General features: G+C 37.1%; 1 pseudogene across 1 annotated transcript in view; it reads left to right on the top strand.

Moving 5' to 3' along the window:
* The window catches only part of LOC145420646 (E3 ubiquitin-protein ligase rnf213-alpha-like), a 60,703-nt pseudogene that overhangs the window by 19,038 nt on the left and 24,133 nt on the right, over nucleotides 1-17,532 (top strand). Inside the window, exons 23-43 of the transcript XR_013901962.1 lie at nucleotides 808-945; nucleotides 1,288-1,440; nucleotides 1,532-2,769; nucleotides 3,334-3,518; nucleotides 3,675-3,830; nucleotides 3,974-7,537; nucleotides 8,117-8,247; nucleotides 9,724-9,819; nucleotides 9,920-10,041; nucleotides 10,256-10,369; nucleotides 10,471-10,520; nucleotides 11,043-11,193; nucleotides 12,112-12,247; nucleotides 12,475-12,660; nucleotides 13,575-13,699; nucleotides 13,805-13,965; nucleotides 14,527-14,727; nucleotides 14,883-15,070; nucleotides 16,334-16,454; nucleotides 16,816-16,916; nucleotides 17,019-17,198. The product of XR_013901962.1 is annotated as an E3 ubiquitin-protein ligase rnf213-alpha-like (transcript). The remainder of the gene's footprint in view (nucleotides 1-807; nucleotides 946-1,287; nucleotides 1,441-1,531; nucleotides 2,770-3,333; nucleotides 3,519-3,674; nucleotides 3,831-3,973; nucleotides 7,538-8,116; nucleotides 8,248-9,723; nucleotides 9,820-9,919; nucleotides 10,042-10,255; nucleotides 10,370-10,470; nucleotides 10,521-11,042; nucleotides 11,194-12,111; nucleotides 12,248-12,474; nucleotides 12,661-13,574; nucleotides 13,700-13,804; nucleotides 13,966-14,526; nucleotides 14,728-14,882; nucleotides 15,071-16,333; nucleotides 16,455-16,815; nucleotides 16,917-17,018; nucleotides 17,199-17,532) is intronic.

Here is a 17,532-nt window from a genome sequence, read left to right as displayed (position 1 = left end):
ACCAACAATGCAAAAAACATTAGACCAGGAATAAAATGACACCAAAAAAGTGAAAAACTATAGCCTGACTGTCAATTTAAAAGGATACGTTTTCAGCTGCTTTTTGAAAGAGTCCACTGAATTTACAGATTGCAAACTGGACTGTGGAAAAACACGGAATTCTCTCCTCAATCTTAAAAAAAGATTATTCCTTTTTAAAATGCTTGTGATTAAATTAGCAGGACCAGACGGTTTATGTGCTGAGATTTATAGAGAATCTCAAGAAATTTTAGCTGGCCCGTTGTTGAACATGTACAGTGACTTCTTTAAAAAGGGTCTCTTGCCCAATTCTTTCAGATTTGCCAAATATAATTTAATGTGGCACAATAACACTCTTATTACTTAAATGATTCTGAATGCCAAAGTGGCTACAATACTACTCATCCTCACCTTCATCAGGAGTGGGAGCAGTCAAATAGCAAATCCAAATAATGTAGATTACACAAATTTAAAGTTGTGTCTATTAAGGAATTATTTTGGGAAGGAAGCCTTCTCAATAAAAGGATTTATTTGGAAGTCAGTATACAGCAAAATAATTACTAAACCACTGCCACAAACCAAGTACATAAAAAGAAAAACTACAGTCTGTGATATGTCACCTTGTGAAAGACCCGTATTTGCTCGGGTTATCTCTTTTGATTTACCATGTCCGTAGTCTGGAACACATATTTCCAGTTAACTCATCTTCAGTTATTTTATTGGACATTTATGAAAACATTTAGTCCACCTAGAAATACATAAATTGTTTTGTTTGATGTCTCATTTCAGCGGGATACTTCACGCCACCTGGACTGGTTAACAACTGTTAAAGAAAGCCATGGATCTGTTGAATTTTCATCTCTGTCTCTGGCTACATCCATCAATGAAAGGGGAATATATTTTATCAAGGCACAAAACCAGAAAAAGGTACACAAATGAATTACATGTCAGTGTTGTATAATTTCAAAATAAATAAAATATAGTTTTAGAATAAAAATTAGTTTTACAATAAAACATTGTAAAACTTTTTCTTGTAATAGTAAGTGTCACCTTTTATGTGAATTTCTTTGTAATTTTATTTGAGTATTATATTATATTATTATTATAAATTCTAAGAAACAAACATATTTTAACAACACATTTTTTAGATAAGTTCCCCTTTAAGCTGATTTTCCTGTTAACCTTTCACTGTACTAATGGTATCATAGTTTCTCGGTCGAAGGACAAACACACTTCTACAGTAATCATTTTTGATTCTTCCCTTTATAGATTGCTTTGGAGAATTCACTGACCATGCAAATTGAGGATGGACATGCAAACATGACATATACCTATGAGGACCTGAAAGAACTGCAAAATAAACTTATGCTTATGTCTGGAAAAAAGCAACAAAATCAGAGCGAAGTGGAGCGCTTCACTGAGGTATGATTTTGTTATCATTTGCTACATTGATGTTTTAACAATAGCTTATATTTTTATGTCACCTGTAATCTAATTTCTTCTTCATATTCAGGTGTTTGAAAACATCCAAAGATTTGCCAAAGCATTTGTAGACCTTCACACTGCAGGGAACCCACTTTTCAGGTGTTGGGAAGCTAAGATTTTTTTGTAAAACTCAGAGTGACCCATGTATCATTATGGAAATTAGGTTTTGCAAGGCCCTGTGTGGCTTCCAAGTAAATGGAAGTTTAGTTGAACAGCTTACAGCTCTATCCAAGAAGATGGAGATGTTTCTTGATGACTGGCAAAACTTCATGGACACACAGAGATTTAACCACTACTACTTAAACTACTTCACAGCAGAACAAATATTCTACTTGTGCAGTGTTCTGATTCCAACAAACATGAATGCAGAACTCGAAGACAAAGCGCTGATGATGCTTTCTTTTATCAAAGCAAACTGCACAACATCAGATGTCCGGAGTATTTGGAGAAGGTTTTATAACCAATATGGCAAAAGGGATAATGAACACAGTGAGCCATCGTCACCCAGTGTTAGTCATTTTGCACATGACAGTGACTCAGCAGATGAAGCAGACAAGGCTCTTGGATTGAAAGAGTTGGAGGAGTTGTGGAATGGCTACATGAAAAACAAGGAAATATTTTTCCATGACTTATTAGACATTAGGAGTTTAGGACGTCTCTTGCAGTTGATGACAGAAAACCGAAATCAGAATGAGTTGGAAGATGAACCGGTACTCTCAGACACGAAAGACCATTCACTCAGAAGGGAGTTTCCAAAAGGCCTAAAGTCAAAACAACCTAATCTCATAATCTGCCAACATGATGAGATCCTGACTTCAAGTATCTGCTTGTACATGACCAGTGACTTTGAGCCATTGCCAACTTATGATGAAGTGCTTTTGTGTACCCCTTCAACATCTTATGAACAAGTAGAGCTTTTCCTGAGAAGATGCCTCACATCAGGTGACACTGGCCAGAAGATTTACACAATGCTGTGGGCAGACCAGCTTTCCTATGATGTTAGCTGTGCAATGGAAAAGTGTTTTCAGAAACTGCATTCCCATAAAAAGGATTACAGGCTAGTGATCTTTTGCAGCTCTGATAGAGAGCACACTTATATCCCTACTGCCTTCAGTCAGTACAAAACAGACTTTGTGCCACAAGAGCCACTGGAAAAGATCCAGCAGTACTTGTCCCTTCATTACATCGTTACCTCAGATTACAAGAACGCCATGTTCAAAGGTGGCCATTCTCTGGGTATTGTTGCTTCCAGTCGTGCAGGAGTTGGTGAGTTTTAAATGTGACTTTCTCTCCATCAATCCATTATGTAAAATAATTGTTAAGATAGGACATCAATAAAACCTTAAAAAATACATCTCTTTTTACGTTTATGCATAAATTTGCTCTAAAAGCTTTAATCCAGACTTTAATAAGGTTTTATTCATGCATTTTGCAATATCATCTACTATAGATAAAGACAATATGTAGTTCCTTTATCACATATTTTTTAGGGAACCCCATGTAATTTTGTTAAAGTGGTACACTCCTTTAAAATCCATCTTAAAGCATGTTTGTTGTAATTTAATGTACATAGTTGTCTACACAGCATACAGCAACTTTCAGATTTCAGTTATTTTACTTTAAAATGTATGTAATGCTTAGCAGTTACTTTAATGCTGACAACAAATGCAAATATCTTTGAAATAAGTTTTACAATAAATATTATAAGTTTGCAATATTTATAGTATATAGAAAACAGGGTACTGAATTGTATCTTGCGTTGTGTGAAAAATACAATTATTGACATGATTTCTGTCAACCAGTTAATAGATTGTTATTCTACCATTTTAGGCAAGTCACTGTATGTCCAAAGACTGTATGAAAAGCTAAAGAAATGTGCCACACAAGGAATGCCATTTAAGAAGTGCATCAGACTAACTGAACATGAGGTTGATGATCACAAGATTCTTCAGTTTTTGTATGACACACCACAACAAAATGATATTAAGGTGTTTCACTTTGATGTCACATCTTCAGTAAGTAATTTTTAAGTAGCCATAGTAAAAGTGCTAATATTTATGAAATTATTCAAATTAAATCTAAATTTTGATTCTTTGAGAATTCCTTAGCTAGTCATAAATTGCTTTATCTAGTAATACCGATTTTTTTTTTTCCTCATACGTTGTTTATAGGTGCAAAAAGGCTTGAATGAGCTGATATTCAAGCTATTCTTTTTGCGGTACCTGATGGATTCAGATGGACAGATGTGGCACTGCAGCCAGAACCACTTATATATCATTGAATTACTAGAAACCACAAATGATCAGAACAGATGTGCCACCAGATCAGTGAGTGGAGATTTTACTGCTTGTACAGTTTATATACAGATAATTGCTGAACTTGCGATTTGCAGCTTGTAGGGGAAGATGATATTAAGATTGAGAATAGACCTGAATGTTCTAAACTTAATTATATATTTATATACTTTTAGGGACGAAAGGAAAACTTTGCATTCTTGGATGTTTTCCCAAAGGTGTTTTGCCGTCCACCAAAAGAGGTTATGACTTTGGAAATGCAGAAAGAACAAAATCCAGACATGGACTGTGATGACCCCCTCATGGATGATGAATGTTTCAGGAGTGAAGCTTATCAAAGACCATACCAGTACCTCACACGTTTTCACAACAATGACAGTCTTGACAACTTTACTTACCGAGGCATTGAAGGGACTCATGCAAAGTGTCTTCAGATACTCTTAATCAATTGTGGTATAATCGATCCATCATGGGCAGAGCTGCGTAACTTTGTGTGGTTTCTTAATCTTCAGTTGAAAGACTGTGAGAATTCAGTTTTCTGCAAATTTGAGTTGGTTGGAGACACTCTTTGTGGGTTCAAAAACTTTGTGGTTGAGTTCATGATCTTGATGTCCAAAGACTTTGCAACACCATCACTATGCATCACTGACCAGAGCCCAGGGAGGCAACACATTGACATCAGTGGACTAAAAGAAAAAGATTTAGCCCCATTCCTCATTAGAAAAAGGTGGGAATCAGAGCCACATCCATACATCTTTTTTAATGACGACCACATGTCCATGACATTCATTGGATTTCACCTTAGGCCCAATGGCCAGAAAGGGGTTGATGCAGTAAATCCTTTGACAGAAGAAGTGATAAAGAAGAACATCATGACTCAACAGCTGTACAATGGCTTAGAACATCAGAGAGTTCCTTTCAATGCAGACTTTGATCAGCTTCCTAGAGCTGACAAGATTGAGCATCTGTGCAGTGTTCTTGGCGTCAAGTGGCCAACAGATCCCGATGAAACATATGAACTGACCACCGACAATATCCTCAAAATGATGGCAATTCATATGAGATTCAGGTGTGGCATTCCTGTCATCATAATGGGGGAGACAGGATGCGGTAAAACAAGGCTGATAAAATTTATGTGTGAACTAAGAAGATGTGGAGCACCAGCAGAAAACATGAAACTGGTCAAAGTTCATGGAGGAACTACGTCAGAAATGATTTATGAGAAAGTGAAGGAAGCTGAAACTCTTGCAAGGACCAATAAAGAGAATCATGATCTTGACTCAGTTCTTTTCTTTGATGAGGCAAACACCACAGAAGCCATCAGTAGCATCAAGGAGATCCTTTGTGATAATTCAGTGCAAGGACAAGAGTTTTGCTCTAATACAGGCTTACAGATAATTGCAGCCTGCAACCCTTACAGAAAACATACAGACCAGATGATCGAGCGGCTGGAAGCATCAGGACTGGGTTACCGGGTTCGGGCTGAGGAGACTGAAGACAGACTTGGCTCCATCCCTCTTCGCCAGCTTGTGTATCGTGTTCATGTGTTACCACCCAGCATGATACCTCTTGTTTGGGATTTTGGACAGCTCAATGACACAACAGAGCAAATGTACATTGAACAAATAGTACAAAGACAGGTGAAGGCCAGCGCGATTGACAAAAACTATATCCCAACAATAATTAAAGTGTTATCGTCATCGCAAAAGTTCATGAGAGAGAGGAAAGATGAATGCAGCTTTGTCAGTCTGAGAGATGTTGAACGTTGCATGCAAGTATTTCTGTGGTTCCACAAAAATCACCCAATGTTTGCTGAAGCTCTAAAAGCCTTTTTACAGCAGCAATCACACAGACAAAAAAAACTACCTGCTAGTGACAGAGTAATCTGGTCACTCTTGATGGCTACTGGAGTGTGCTATCAGTCCTGTTTGGAGAGCAAAAACAAATATCTGAAAACTATCAGCCAAATTCTTCCTGATGAGTATAAACCACAGAGAATAATGCAGGAAATTCAACTCATGCAGGACCTCCTGCTCAATGGTGTACCCATGGCTGAGACAATAGCCAGAAATGAGGCTTTGAAAGAAAACTTTTTCATGATGGTGGTCTGCATTGAGCTGAGAATTCCCCTTTTTATTGTTGGAAAACCAGGAAGCTCCAAATCACTATCTAAAACTCTAGTTGCGGACGCAATGCAGGGTCCTACATCACATTCTGACCTCTACAAAAAGCTCAAGCAAATACATCTGGTGTCTTTCCAGTGTAGCCCTCATTCAACTCCTGAAGGAATCATCAATACATTCAAGCAATGTGCCCGCTTTCAAGAAAGCAAAAACCTGGATGAATATATTTCAGTAGTTGTTCTTGATGAGATTGGATTGGCTGAGGATTCCCCGAAAATGCCACTGAAAGCACTGCACCCATTACTGGAAGAGGGTTGTGTTGATGATGAGCCAAAACCTCATAAAAGGGTTGGGTTCATTGGAATTTCCAACTGGGCACTGGATCCTGCCAAGATGAATCGTGGAATTTTTGTGTCCCGTGGAGATTTAAATAAACAAGAGCTCATCAAAAGTGCCACAGGAATCTGCTCCTCTGATCAACATGTTCTTGAAAAGATTAATCGTCTCTTTGAGCCATTTGCAAAAGCATATATGACAATATGCAAGAAAGGCAAAGGATTTTTTGGTCTGCGAGATTTCTACAGTCTGATAAAAATGTTATTTTCAATTACCAAAACGTCTAATAAGCGTCCTACTGCAGATCAGATCACCGGAGCAGTCCTGCGAAACTTTAGCGGAAAAGATGATGTTGATGTAATTGACATATTCAGCAGAGAAGTCGGAACTGACTTTTCTAATACTAATATCACAACTATTGATATGGTTGAGCAAAGCATCTGTCCAGCTTCCAAAATGGAGGAAAGTCGTTACCTTTTAGTACTTACAAAAAACTTTGCTGCTCTTCAGATTCTCCAACAGATATTCTGCTCTCATCAAATCCGCCCAGAGATAATCTTTGGGTCGAGTTTCCCGAAAGATCAGGAGTACACACAGATTTGCAGGAACATAAACCGTGTCAAAGTGTGCATGGAGACAGGACAGACAGTTGTGCTTCTCAACCTTCAAAATCTGTATGAAAGTCTGTACGATGCTCTAAATCAGTACTATGTGACCCTCGGAGGTCAAAATTATGTTGATCTTGGTTTAGGAACACATCGTGTGAAATGCAGAGTTCACCAAAACTTCAGGCTCATCGTCATTGAAGAGAAGGAAGTGGTTTATGAGCAGTTTCCAATACCACTCATTAACAGGTTGGAGAAACACTACCTTGACATCAACACTGTCCTCACAGAGGAACAGAAGATCATTGCCAGACAACTGGAGGAATGGGTTAATGATTTTGTCTCCTTAAGTAGTTACTCCTCAGAAAAGAAGTATGATCCAAGTGATGTGTTCATCGGCTACCACTCAGACACTTGTTCCTCTGTGGTCATGCAAGTAACAGAGCGTGAGAGTACTGAGACTGATGCTCAGGTCACTCTGAACAAAGCCAAAGACATTCTGCTCAACTGTGCCACTCTGGACTCAGTGGTTCGTTTGGAAAAATCCAAACTGCCTGATGAGGAACAAGAGCATTTAATGCAAGAGTTTGTTAAAGAAGCAATGCACAGTTCACTGGGAGACTACATTGTGTATCACACCCAGCAGCCTGAACAGTCACACTTCTTCTTCACTGAGGTAATTTTTTTGTTTGCTTTCAAATATTACACAGCAGCCGAATAACTTTGTAACTTGTTTAAACCAAGTATTGATAATCTGTCTTGAATTCTAGGCCCGTTGAAACTGCTATAATTTTTAGTTCAAAAGAAGGAATATTAAGTGTCATTATGGGCATATGTTGGGTGTTGATGTCAGGTTGATGTCAGGACTCTTTATTTGCACTGAGAGTAAGTTTTTAAAGAAAATATGTTCTTCATATTACAACTAGTTTTTACTTAATATACTCTTAATTTCTCACACTATTTTCTGCTAACGGTTTTTCAACTTTCATATTATCATGGAAAGTAGAAGCACTAGTTAAGATTTTTTTAAGGCTTCAGTATAATTCTTATTTGGTTTTGTTAAAAGACAGTTAGAATTTCACATGGCTAACTAAATGTGAGGAAAACCTGATACTGTGTATAAACAATACCAAATAGTTTGTGGAATGCTTTATTAATTACATATAATGACACATGAAGGAGACATGAAAATACACAAAATGTGGGTTGTCTTTTTTTGTCATTTTGTCATTCTTGGTTCTTTTCTATTCTCAAGGTTACAACCTTTTCCAGGCTGCTCACTGCAACAGACACTCAACAGCTGCAGAACCAGATACAGCTGGATGCTGTACAGCTGCTATCACTCCAGCAGTTTGATACTGAGTACTCTTTCCTCAAGAAAATCAGGTATGCATTCATAATATAAATAAATAAATCATCTGCTGGTGTTCATTTTAATTAAACTGATCACCTGTCTTTTTATTTTACACCCTTGTGCTTTTATATCTTGTGATCTTTCTTATTATAATCAATTAAAATTAATGGTGTCTATTAGGGGTGCAACGATACATAACATTCAAGGTTCGGTTCGGTTCGATACTTTGGTGTCACGGTTTGATATTTTTTCGATACAAGAAAATGTTCATGCTTTTTTAATTTGTCATTTATTAAAATTAGAAATATATATTTTAACTCAAACGTACAGTTTTTAAATTTAATGTTGCTGAAACAACAAAGGGATAAAATAATAAATCTATCTGATCGAGAAATACTCATCTTTGGAAAAGAGAGTTTATTAAAGAGAAATGGCTTTTTCAAAAAATAAAAGCTATACTATACGCTTCTTCTGGGCTATATTCTCAGCAACATGTTAAACATATCAGGTCCCCATAAGGAGAATCATGTGCTAACGGCTGTCTAAATGACTCGGGTAAAGTTTGTAGCATGCGTGCTTGTTGTTTTTCTCGGCTTCCACTTGTCTTTGCACTAGGATGATGTTGGAGTAAATGTGCAGTCATATTCGTTGTGTTCCCACTAGTGCTGTCAGCGTTAATCTCGTTGAAATGACGTTAAAGCCACAACACGGCAAATCTCTGTTAACGAGCTACCGCGGATCGCCCCGTGCGTGGGGCTGGATGGCGTCAACGAGCTAACTGTGCTAACGCAGTAGTTCCCACCCAACCGGTCGCAGCAGATGGCCGCCCCTCCCTGAGCCTGGTTCTGCCGGAGGTTTCTTCCTGTTAAAAGGGAGTTTTTCCTTCCCACTGTCGCCAAAGTGCTTGCTCATAGGGGGGTCATATGATTGTTGGGTTTTTCTCTGTATCTATGAAGCGCCTTGAGGCGACTTTTGTTGTGATTTGGCGCTATATAAATAAAATTGAATTGAATTTAATTGAATGTAATTGAGCATTGCGTGGCGCATCCGACATACTGTTTTACTTTTGTCCGTGACGCGCTTAACTTCAGGGTCATACTTCACATGAAGACCAAAATAGTTCCAAAGGCCACATCTGAATGAGGGTGGGGGAGGTTCAATTTGCCATGTTGCAACGAGCTTAGCTTCTGTCTTGCTAGCTTGCGCTGTGCTCAGTGGATCTGCGCTCGACAGTGCAGCCTAGGCGGAGTAGTCGAACGCAGATCCACTGAGCTCTCAACACAGACAGCATCGTCAGAAGAAAAGTTGATCAAATAAATTAAAAAATTTGTATTGTTCGATACATATGTGTAGCAAACCGAAAGCACTGTATCAAACGGTTCAATATCGATACGAGTATTGTTGCACCCCTAGTGTCTATTATAGTGAGTAGATGCATGGATCCACATACCACTTAGTTATTGTTGTGTTTATTCAAATATATGTTTTAATATATGTCTCAATACTAGGGAATTTCTGGGCTCAACACTTGCAGACAAAGTGCTTATTATCCAAGCGGAGTATGATGAAGGCTCCCACAGAAGGAATATTCTTTCTTCAGCCAAGTGAGCAGGAAGATCATCCCATAATGACTTTTATTTAATTTGCTAACATTAATGCAAAATTTCTAATTTTCTCTTTTACTTTCTTGTTTGAATTTCAAAGATATTCATGCTTCAATGAAATAAACAAGTATGACACTACTGATGACATGAAGACGTTTGTGTACTTTGTCATCAAGCTACCTCGAATGGAGGGTGGGACGACCTATGTTGGTTTTCAAGGCGGTTAGTCCTGCCACACACAGACACACACACACACAGACAAACAAAGGTTTTATTTCATGTCAGCGAATTTGTGATGTTTTAATGTTAATATATATTTTAATAAACATGTTTCATGTTTAATGTGTTATGTAACACATTAAACGTCAACATCAAAAAATTGAGTGTTCACAGAGGACAACAGTTAACTGTGTCTTTCTTATTCATACCTTTTCAGGTCCTTGGAGATCTGTTCACATCGATGATCTCAGAAGATCAAAAGAGTTTGTTTCAGATGTTCTTTCTTTGAAAAACCAACGCATCAGTGATCTTTTTGAAGATCCACCTGAGGGTAAATCACCAATTTTTTTTTCCTGTGGAATATTTTGTATACTACTACTACTACTAATAATAATAATAATAATAATAATAATAATAATTCTTTTTTCCAAGCCATGGAGACAGAAGATTACACCGGTGTACCACAAATAGCTGAATCCACTGTAAGTGTTATTTACCACATTTAAACCTTGATAGAATATCGGTATTTCCACACGACCAAAGGACAGTTTATTCATCTCTGAGAAGGTTTAATATTTATTACCACTTTCCCTCTTTTACATTTATTGTCTTCTTTTTTCAATACTTTTAATCAGTGGTACCAGGCTTATTCAGTGTAACTACTAAACATATTTGTCAGTGCTGAAATAGATAAAATCCAATCCAATCCAATATCCAGTGATGATATTTAAAATATTACAATGATATCAATATGGGAAAAAAATTGAATTTTTTTTAAATGTTTTTTTGAATTCAAACAGCTGCATCTGTCAGAAAATCTTTGATTCTGAGTTATGTAAGACAGTCTCACTGGTTGACTAATATATCCCACCCACTTGACAGTTACTCTTCTGAGAATGCTGTGATAGCAGTAAGCAGTGGTTTAAATGTTGTGTGTGTTAATCATTACTATTCATTTTCTTATTAATAATAATTCACAATTATTTTGTAATAATTTTTTTCAGGTTTTGGAAGATGTATTTGATACTACAGATCTGGTGAGAAGTTGTGTGCAGAGTGCAGTGAGCATGCTGAGAGATGAAGTGGACAGTGGAGAATTTAGCACCAAGAGGGTTGAAAATCTGCTCACTCTTCTGGATGGAAATTATACTCAAGGTAGAAAATAATGATGTAAATGTAACACCCGTCCCACATTCTATTGAGAGGGGTCCTGGGTTCCTCTTGTTACTTACTACTGATACTCCCTTTTTGATGCTTGTGACATGACATGTGCAATAAAATAGACTATATGGAAATGAACCACAGACAAGCAGGTCAATTATAAATTCAACTCCACTTTAGTAATGATTAGCTCCAATAACACAAAAGGTAAGGTATCTAATATCAACTGTAACCAAATAATTAAATAATATGGTGGGCCCACACACACTCTCACCGACACACACACCTTAACTGCAACAGTCTTTCTGTATTAACAAACACCTTGTTGCAGGCCTGAGTCGTGGCTCGGGTGCGTTGGGACCTAAAACAACATGGCCGCTTCACTTGTTGCCAAGCACTAAAATAAAAGCACGTGCAAACAACAGTACTCATGGCTCCAGGCAGTTCAAGGGGCTAGTCGGGGAAACTGGGTCAAGGCCACCAGCAAGGCACAGCAGCAGCACTCACAGTTGCTGTATTCACATATTCTCACGTTAACACATAAGAAAAACAGAAGGGACCTCTCTGGCCTGCCAGCAAAGACCTCTGTGTCCTCCTACTGAATTAAATAACCCTGCTAAATGCCGATTTGCATACTGTTACATACTCTGTCAGCAATATTAACATTTGCTAAATACATGAGTACAGAGCAGGACATGAGCTAAGCAAACATACTAGGCTAAGTTAGCGGCTAATCGCAGTTAACAGTCAGCCCGTTTTACATGGCAACTTAAGACACAAGTTTCAAACAAAACTCACAGATTCATATTTACCTCGCAGTAGGGTCAGTGTTATGGACAGCTACAATGAAACTGCAGCCAAAATGCATTTTGATGAAAAAATGTGATGACATAAATTAATTTTGTTTTCAAGGAGTGTTTGCAGAAATTGTGAGGAAGCGTCTTCACTCACTGTTAAAGGATTATGAGGTCAACATCCCCAATCCAAAAAGCTGGGTCCTGAATGAGGCATCTAATGTCATTTCTCTTCAAGAAGGAGGGACATTTCTGTAAGTTTCTGTAACATTTGCCTCATGCCATACCTTTTTTTTTTTTTTTGCCGGGGGGTATTTCATTAAATCACTTATTCATCATTTATTGAAATACATTTTATGTCAAATGTAAAATACGCAACTCCAAACAAGACACAACAGTTACTTGTCTCACCTGTAACCCTGGGTTGATATCAGCAGATGTCAGGCTGATTTTATGAAAGTTGCATGAATATTTCTTTCAGACACACACTGTGGAGGAAAATCCAAGCGGTTGTCACTCCACTTCTGGCCTACTTGGTCTCAATCATTGACCGAGACTGCAATATGGACCTTCTCTTGGATGATGAAGAAGATATCAGGAATCTCTGGCTTGAAATTTTTGGGAACAAAGAGATGCTCAGTGTGCCGTATGTGAGGGTGGAAAACAAGTAGGTATCTTTTGGTTATGGTATTTGCTCATATCAGATTGGACCCCTTTGCCTTCAGAACTGCCTAATTCTTGTGCATATTGATATGATAGCATCACACAGTTGATGAAAATTTGTTGGTTGCACATCTCTGATGTCAATCTCCCACATCTATTGGATTGAAATTTGGTAACTGTGGAGGCCATTTGAGTGCAGAGAATTCTTTCTCATGCTCAAGAAACCAGTTTGTGATGATTTGATCTTTGTGACATAGTGCAAAGCAGCCGTCAGATGGGTACACTGTCATCACAAAGGAATGAACATTGTCACCTGTAATACGTAGGCTATGGTCTTTAAATTACATGTAGTTGGTACTAAGGGGCCCATGGTTTGGCCAAAGGATATCTCCCACACCATTACACCAGCAGCAGCTGGAACTATTGATACAAAGTAGGATGGATCCATAAGGGTGCAATAGAAGAATTTGACACTCTCCAGCTTTGGCAAGTTCATACAAATGGTAGCCTCACTTTCTTGTTCTTAGCTAACAGGAATTGTATCCAGTGTTGTCTTCTGCAGCTTTAGAAGCCCACCTGCTTTAAGATTTGATGTGTTTGTGTTCAGAGATGCAACCCTAGCAATGATTATGTTTTAAAATACCAATTGATGATCAGGTTGTTTTGTCTAAATGCACTGAGTTACTGTCTTTGGCTGATTAGAAAGTTAATGAGCAGCTGAACAATTGTAACTAATTAAGTAGCTGGTCAGTGTATTCAGTGCAAATTGTGTGACTTTGGGGTTTTGTAAGGGACAGTCTTTTTAAATGATCAGTGGTAAAATTACTCTTGTCAAAGTGGTTAATTTTCTGGCACATCATCTATTTAAAAATAGCATTTGTAAAAAAAAATTTAATCTTGGCCCTCTTACTTTTACAGAGTATTAATGGTACAAAGCCACATCACAGGTGGCCACACCATGTGCTGCCGCATGCCATTCAGTTGGTGGATCAAAGACTTCCTAGATGGGCTCATGATGCAAGCAAGACAATCAAAACATCAAAGTAAATATGCCTTGAAGTTGTGCTTTAATTGTTAGTTTAAACCTTTTTTTAAATTGAATCCTAATATATTAATGGAACTCTTACCTTTTTAAATTTTTCTTACAGAGCATTCGTTTGGGGATTTCCATGATTTGTTCTTGAAAACTCCACTTGGCACTTACATGGCAAAAAATGTGAATGAAAAATTGAAAAAAGAATTTTTCAAAAAGTACCTGCAGGATTTTGTTTCCATGACCATGAAAGTGGCATCAGATGAAAAATTAGAGGTGAGATGAATGAAGGAAAATGCACAATAACTGTCTCCATTAGTACAATGTGACTTTTCATTTCCTCAAATATACGGTAGGCTTGCTTCATGTTTTCTTGAAAATGCTTATGTTCGATTAATGTTACCTTTGGTTTGAGGTAAATCCCACTACCCAACAACATAAAATCCAATAAGAAGAAAAAAATCACTGCACAAACTTTTCTCAGTTGTCACAACCGTCCAGTTTACTACACTCTAATATAGTGGAGCAATTAGGATTAGCTAAATCTTTTCATCAAAGTACTGGTAAAAACTAATCATTAAAGGTAACTTTAAAGGTTCAAATATAAGTTTGCTGGAATGAGTGTGGAAGTATTATAATGCATAGCAACAATGTGGAGCAGATCAAAGCAATGCTTTGTTAATTACACTTTGTATTTGATGCTTTACATGGCTCAGAGTAAAGCATCATTCGGAATTTTTTCAATCAAAATAATACATTAAATGTAATGCCAGTTTAAGTTGCTAATATTCCAAACAAATATTGTGTCAATAATCTACTTGGGCCTTAACTCCTCAGCTACTTTGTCAGGCCATGGCCAGCTGTGTTGACGAAATACAGAGACAAAAACGAGATGATGAGCTTTCTCTACCGCTCATCCACATTGCCTATCATTTTTGCCAAAGCCGTCTTCAGAACCTTTCACGGATGATTTCTCTACACACTGAAATTGTTTCACCTTTGCAAAGAAACCAGCAAATTAGACGTTGTCCTGAAATGGTAAGTGTATTTCTTCATTCCTGGTGCTCTGAGAATTTATTTATAAAATTGCCTTTAGGGTGTGGATATTTTTAACAATCATAGAACTATTCAAAGGATATTATAAATATTAGAAAACTGCTTAATCACTTACAAACTGTTTTGTTCTGCTGTAGGTTTTGGATGTCTATGCAGCCACGGCATGTGTTGAAAGCCTGGAACCTTGTAATTTAGAGAGTGATATCCGCTGCCAGCATTGGCTGAGGAAGGTGAAGAAAGTGCAGGCTTCACTGGAATTGATTTGCTCTCAAAATAATCGTCAACAATATGGTGAGCACTGCAAGAAAGTACTCCGTGACGTCAGGTAAGATACTGATGCAGTGAAAGTAGAATTTTGTTGCCCAGTTCTCTCTAGTGTTGACTGAAAGAAACTGCGAAAGATTTTTGTAGTTATTTATTGTTATGACTTAAAGTTATGGGGATTTTTTAATGCAGTATATTCTTATTTTAGCAAAGATGTAGCACACCTATTTAAACATAAGATCTGGGACATTAAAGTGTCAACTTATGCTTCCCCCCATTGCTAACCAACATGTTTAGTAAATCCTAGCACAGGTGTAAAATGCTGACTTTGATAGTGCTGTAGGGGTGGGTGATATAGCCCTAAAGTTATGTCAAAACATTATAAGAAATATAATAATGATATTTCTGATGATATAGAAACAAAAAACTGAACTTTTTTTTTGTGTGATTGCAGCTTGCGGGCAGCAACATGTATTAGTGCAAACAAAATAAAGGGCATTGTCCTCTTTTCCAATGAGCTGCTGTCAATGATGGCACAATCTCATTTTAAGTGTGAATATATTGCCAGTATAAATGACCCAGTATAAGTCAAATGTAAGCACAAAAGTAGCCTATGTAATATCTTCCTGGAAATTCTAAGTATGTAATAACCACTAGTACTAGTTGAACACTAACTGTAACTCAACTCAACTGTGTAATTCTACAATGCTGCACAGTATCATCACATAATAAAACTGAAAATTATTTTCTATTTGGGACATTGTATGTTGGGTCAAGCTTTTCAGCCAACTTCTTGTCCTGCTTTACCACTATGTGACCACAGCATAAGTTTCCATCCACCGCTGGCTCTTCCTGATAATTAGCAAATGTAGCTTGTTGAGTCAGTTGTTTACATTTGGGTGGCACATCAACAGCTACTAGTGTCTCCTTCTTCATAGTCTTCCATATTTTGTACTCTGCTTTGTTATTGGTCATTTAAGTAGCTCCATGTTTTTTACTCAATTGTCTTTAGAGGCTGGCACGGAGCTCAGTCGTGCCTAAGCTTATCTTGTTGTTTGAAGCATAAATATTTTATATCACATAAAAATGACCAGGATGATATGACACAGCTCATATCATTAGTCTATCATTAGTGTATATATATATATATATATATATATATATATATATATATATATATATATATATATATATATATATATATATATATATATATATATATATATATATATATATATATATATATATATATATATATATATATATATATATATATATAATCAAGAACATACTAACTTTGATCATGGTCTGTAATATTTTGCAGTCATGGTTGGAAGCGCATCTACATCCTCTCGTTGTTTGTGGAACATTTGATGCTGGGTTTCCAAAATGAAGACAATCAGCTCAGGACACTGGTCCTGAACCACATTAAAACCCTTAGTAGAGTAAGTGTGTTTGTGTATATGTGTGTGTTTGTTTTTAGTTTATGTTTTGTTTTGTTTTAAATCAAAGGTCACAGTCACACCTAGTCAAATAACTAATCATTATTCAGCGCAAATTGTTTGATTTAGGTTTAATTTACAAAATGAAAAGACCTCTGTATTCTCCAATACATCAGCAATTTCGCCTACGCAAGATGATGGAGGCACTCTTTTTGTCTGTAACCTGTCCATATTGCACAGAAGTCTGTTTTAATGAGACAAAGCACCTTAGTTGGGCATAAGATTTTTTTGTTCTTCTGTCTTAAATAAATTAATATAATGATTATAATTACTGTGTTCTTTATTATTTTAACCTATGTTTAAGGTTGTGGAGACAAACTCGGATGTAAAGTCTACACAGGCTTTTGAAGCAGTAGTTGAAGTCCTGAAGTCCTGTAAACAGGGGGCAACTAATCAGATTTTCAGGTAAAGCCTTGTCTTGCTTTAAGCTGGCCTTTAAATGAATTTATATGAAATATGGAAGAATTTAAAGGTAATTTGATTGATGTTGGTTGCATTTTCCTGAAGGTTTGGAGGTGAATGTGGGGTGTGCATGAGAGAGCCTCTAGAACCAGTGGGGCTGCCATGCTATCACATCTACTGCTTAACGTGTATCAAGGAAAGCCTTGATGCAGGACAGGCGTTCTGTCCCACCTGCCGCCAACAATTACCAGATGACTTCCAGCCACATGTTTCTGAAGACACAAGGTGAGATTGTTTATTTGTGTAAATAGCTGATAACGCATGTGTAAACATTCACAGGAATTGGCTGTTTTTCACATTCATAACTATACAGCTGCTTTATATTACAACCTTCTCAGAAATACCTTAAACAGCTTTAAACTTAAAGAGTATTTGCAAAGTTTTTCAATCTTAAGGCTTCAGCAAAGGTTCAATCCAGAGTGCTGACATGATACGTGTTACAGGCTTATCCTACTAGAGTATTTGAAGGAATTACCTAAATGATAATAAGTAGATATGCAAAACATCACACAGGTGGAACCTACTACTGTCTGTATGCGTCAGGGTAACAAGATCGGCT

This window comes from Astatotilapia calliptera, chromosome 15, assembly GCF_964374335.1.
Source record: "Astatotilapia calliptera chromosome 15, fAstCal68.1, whole genome shotgun sequence".
Lineage (NCBI taxonomy): Eukaryota > Metazoa > Chordata > Actinopteri > Cichliformes > Cichlidae > Astatotilapia > Astatotilapia calliptera.
Note: the sequence above shows the minus strand (reverse complement) of the source record. Positions and strands in the feature narration are given on the sequence as shown.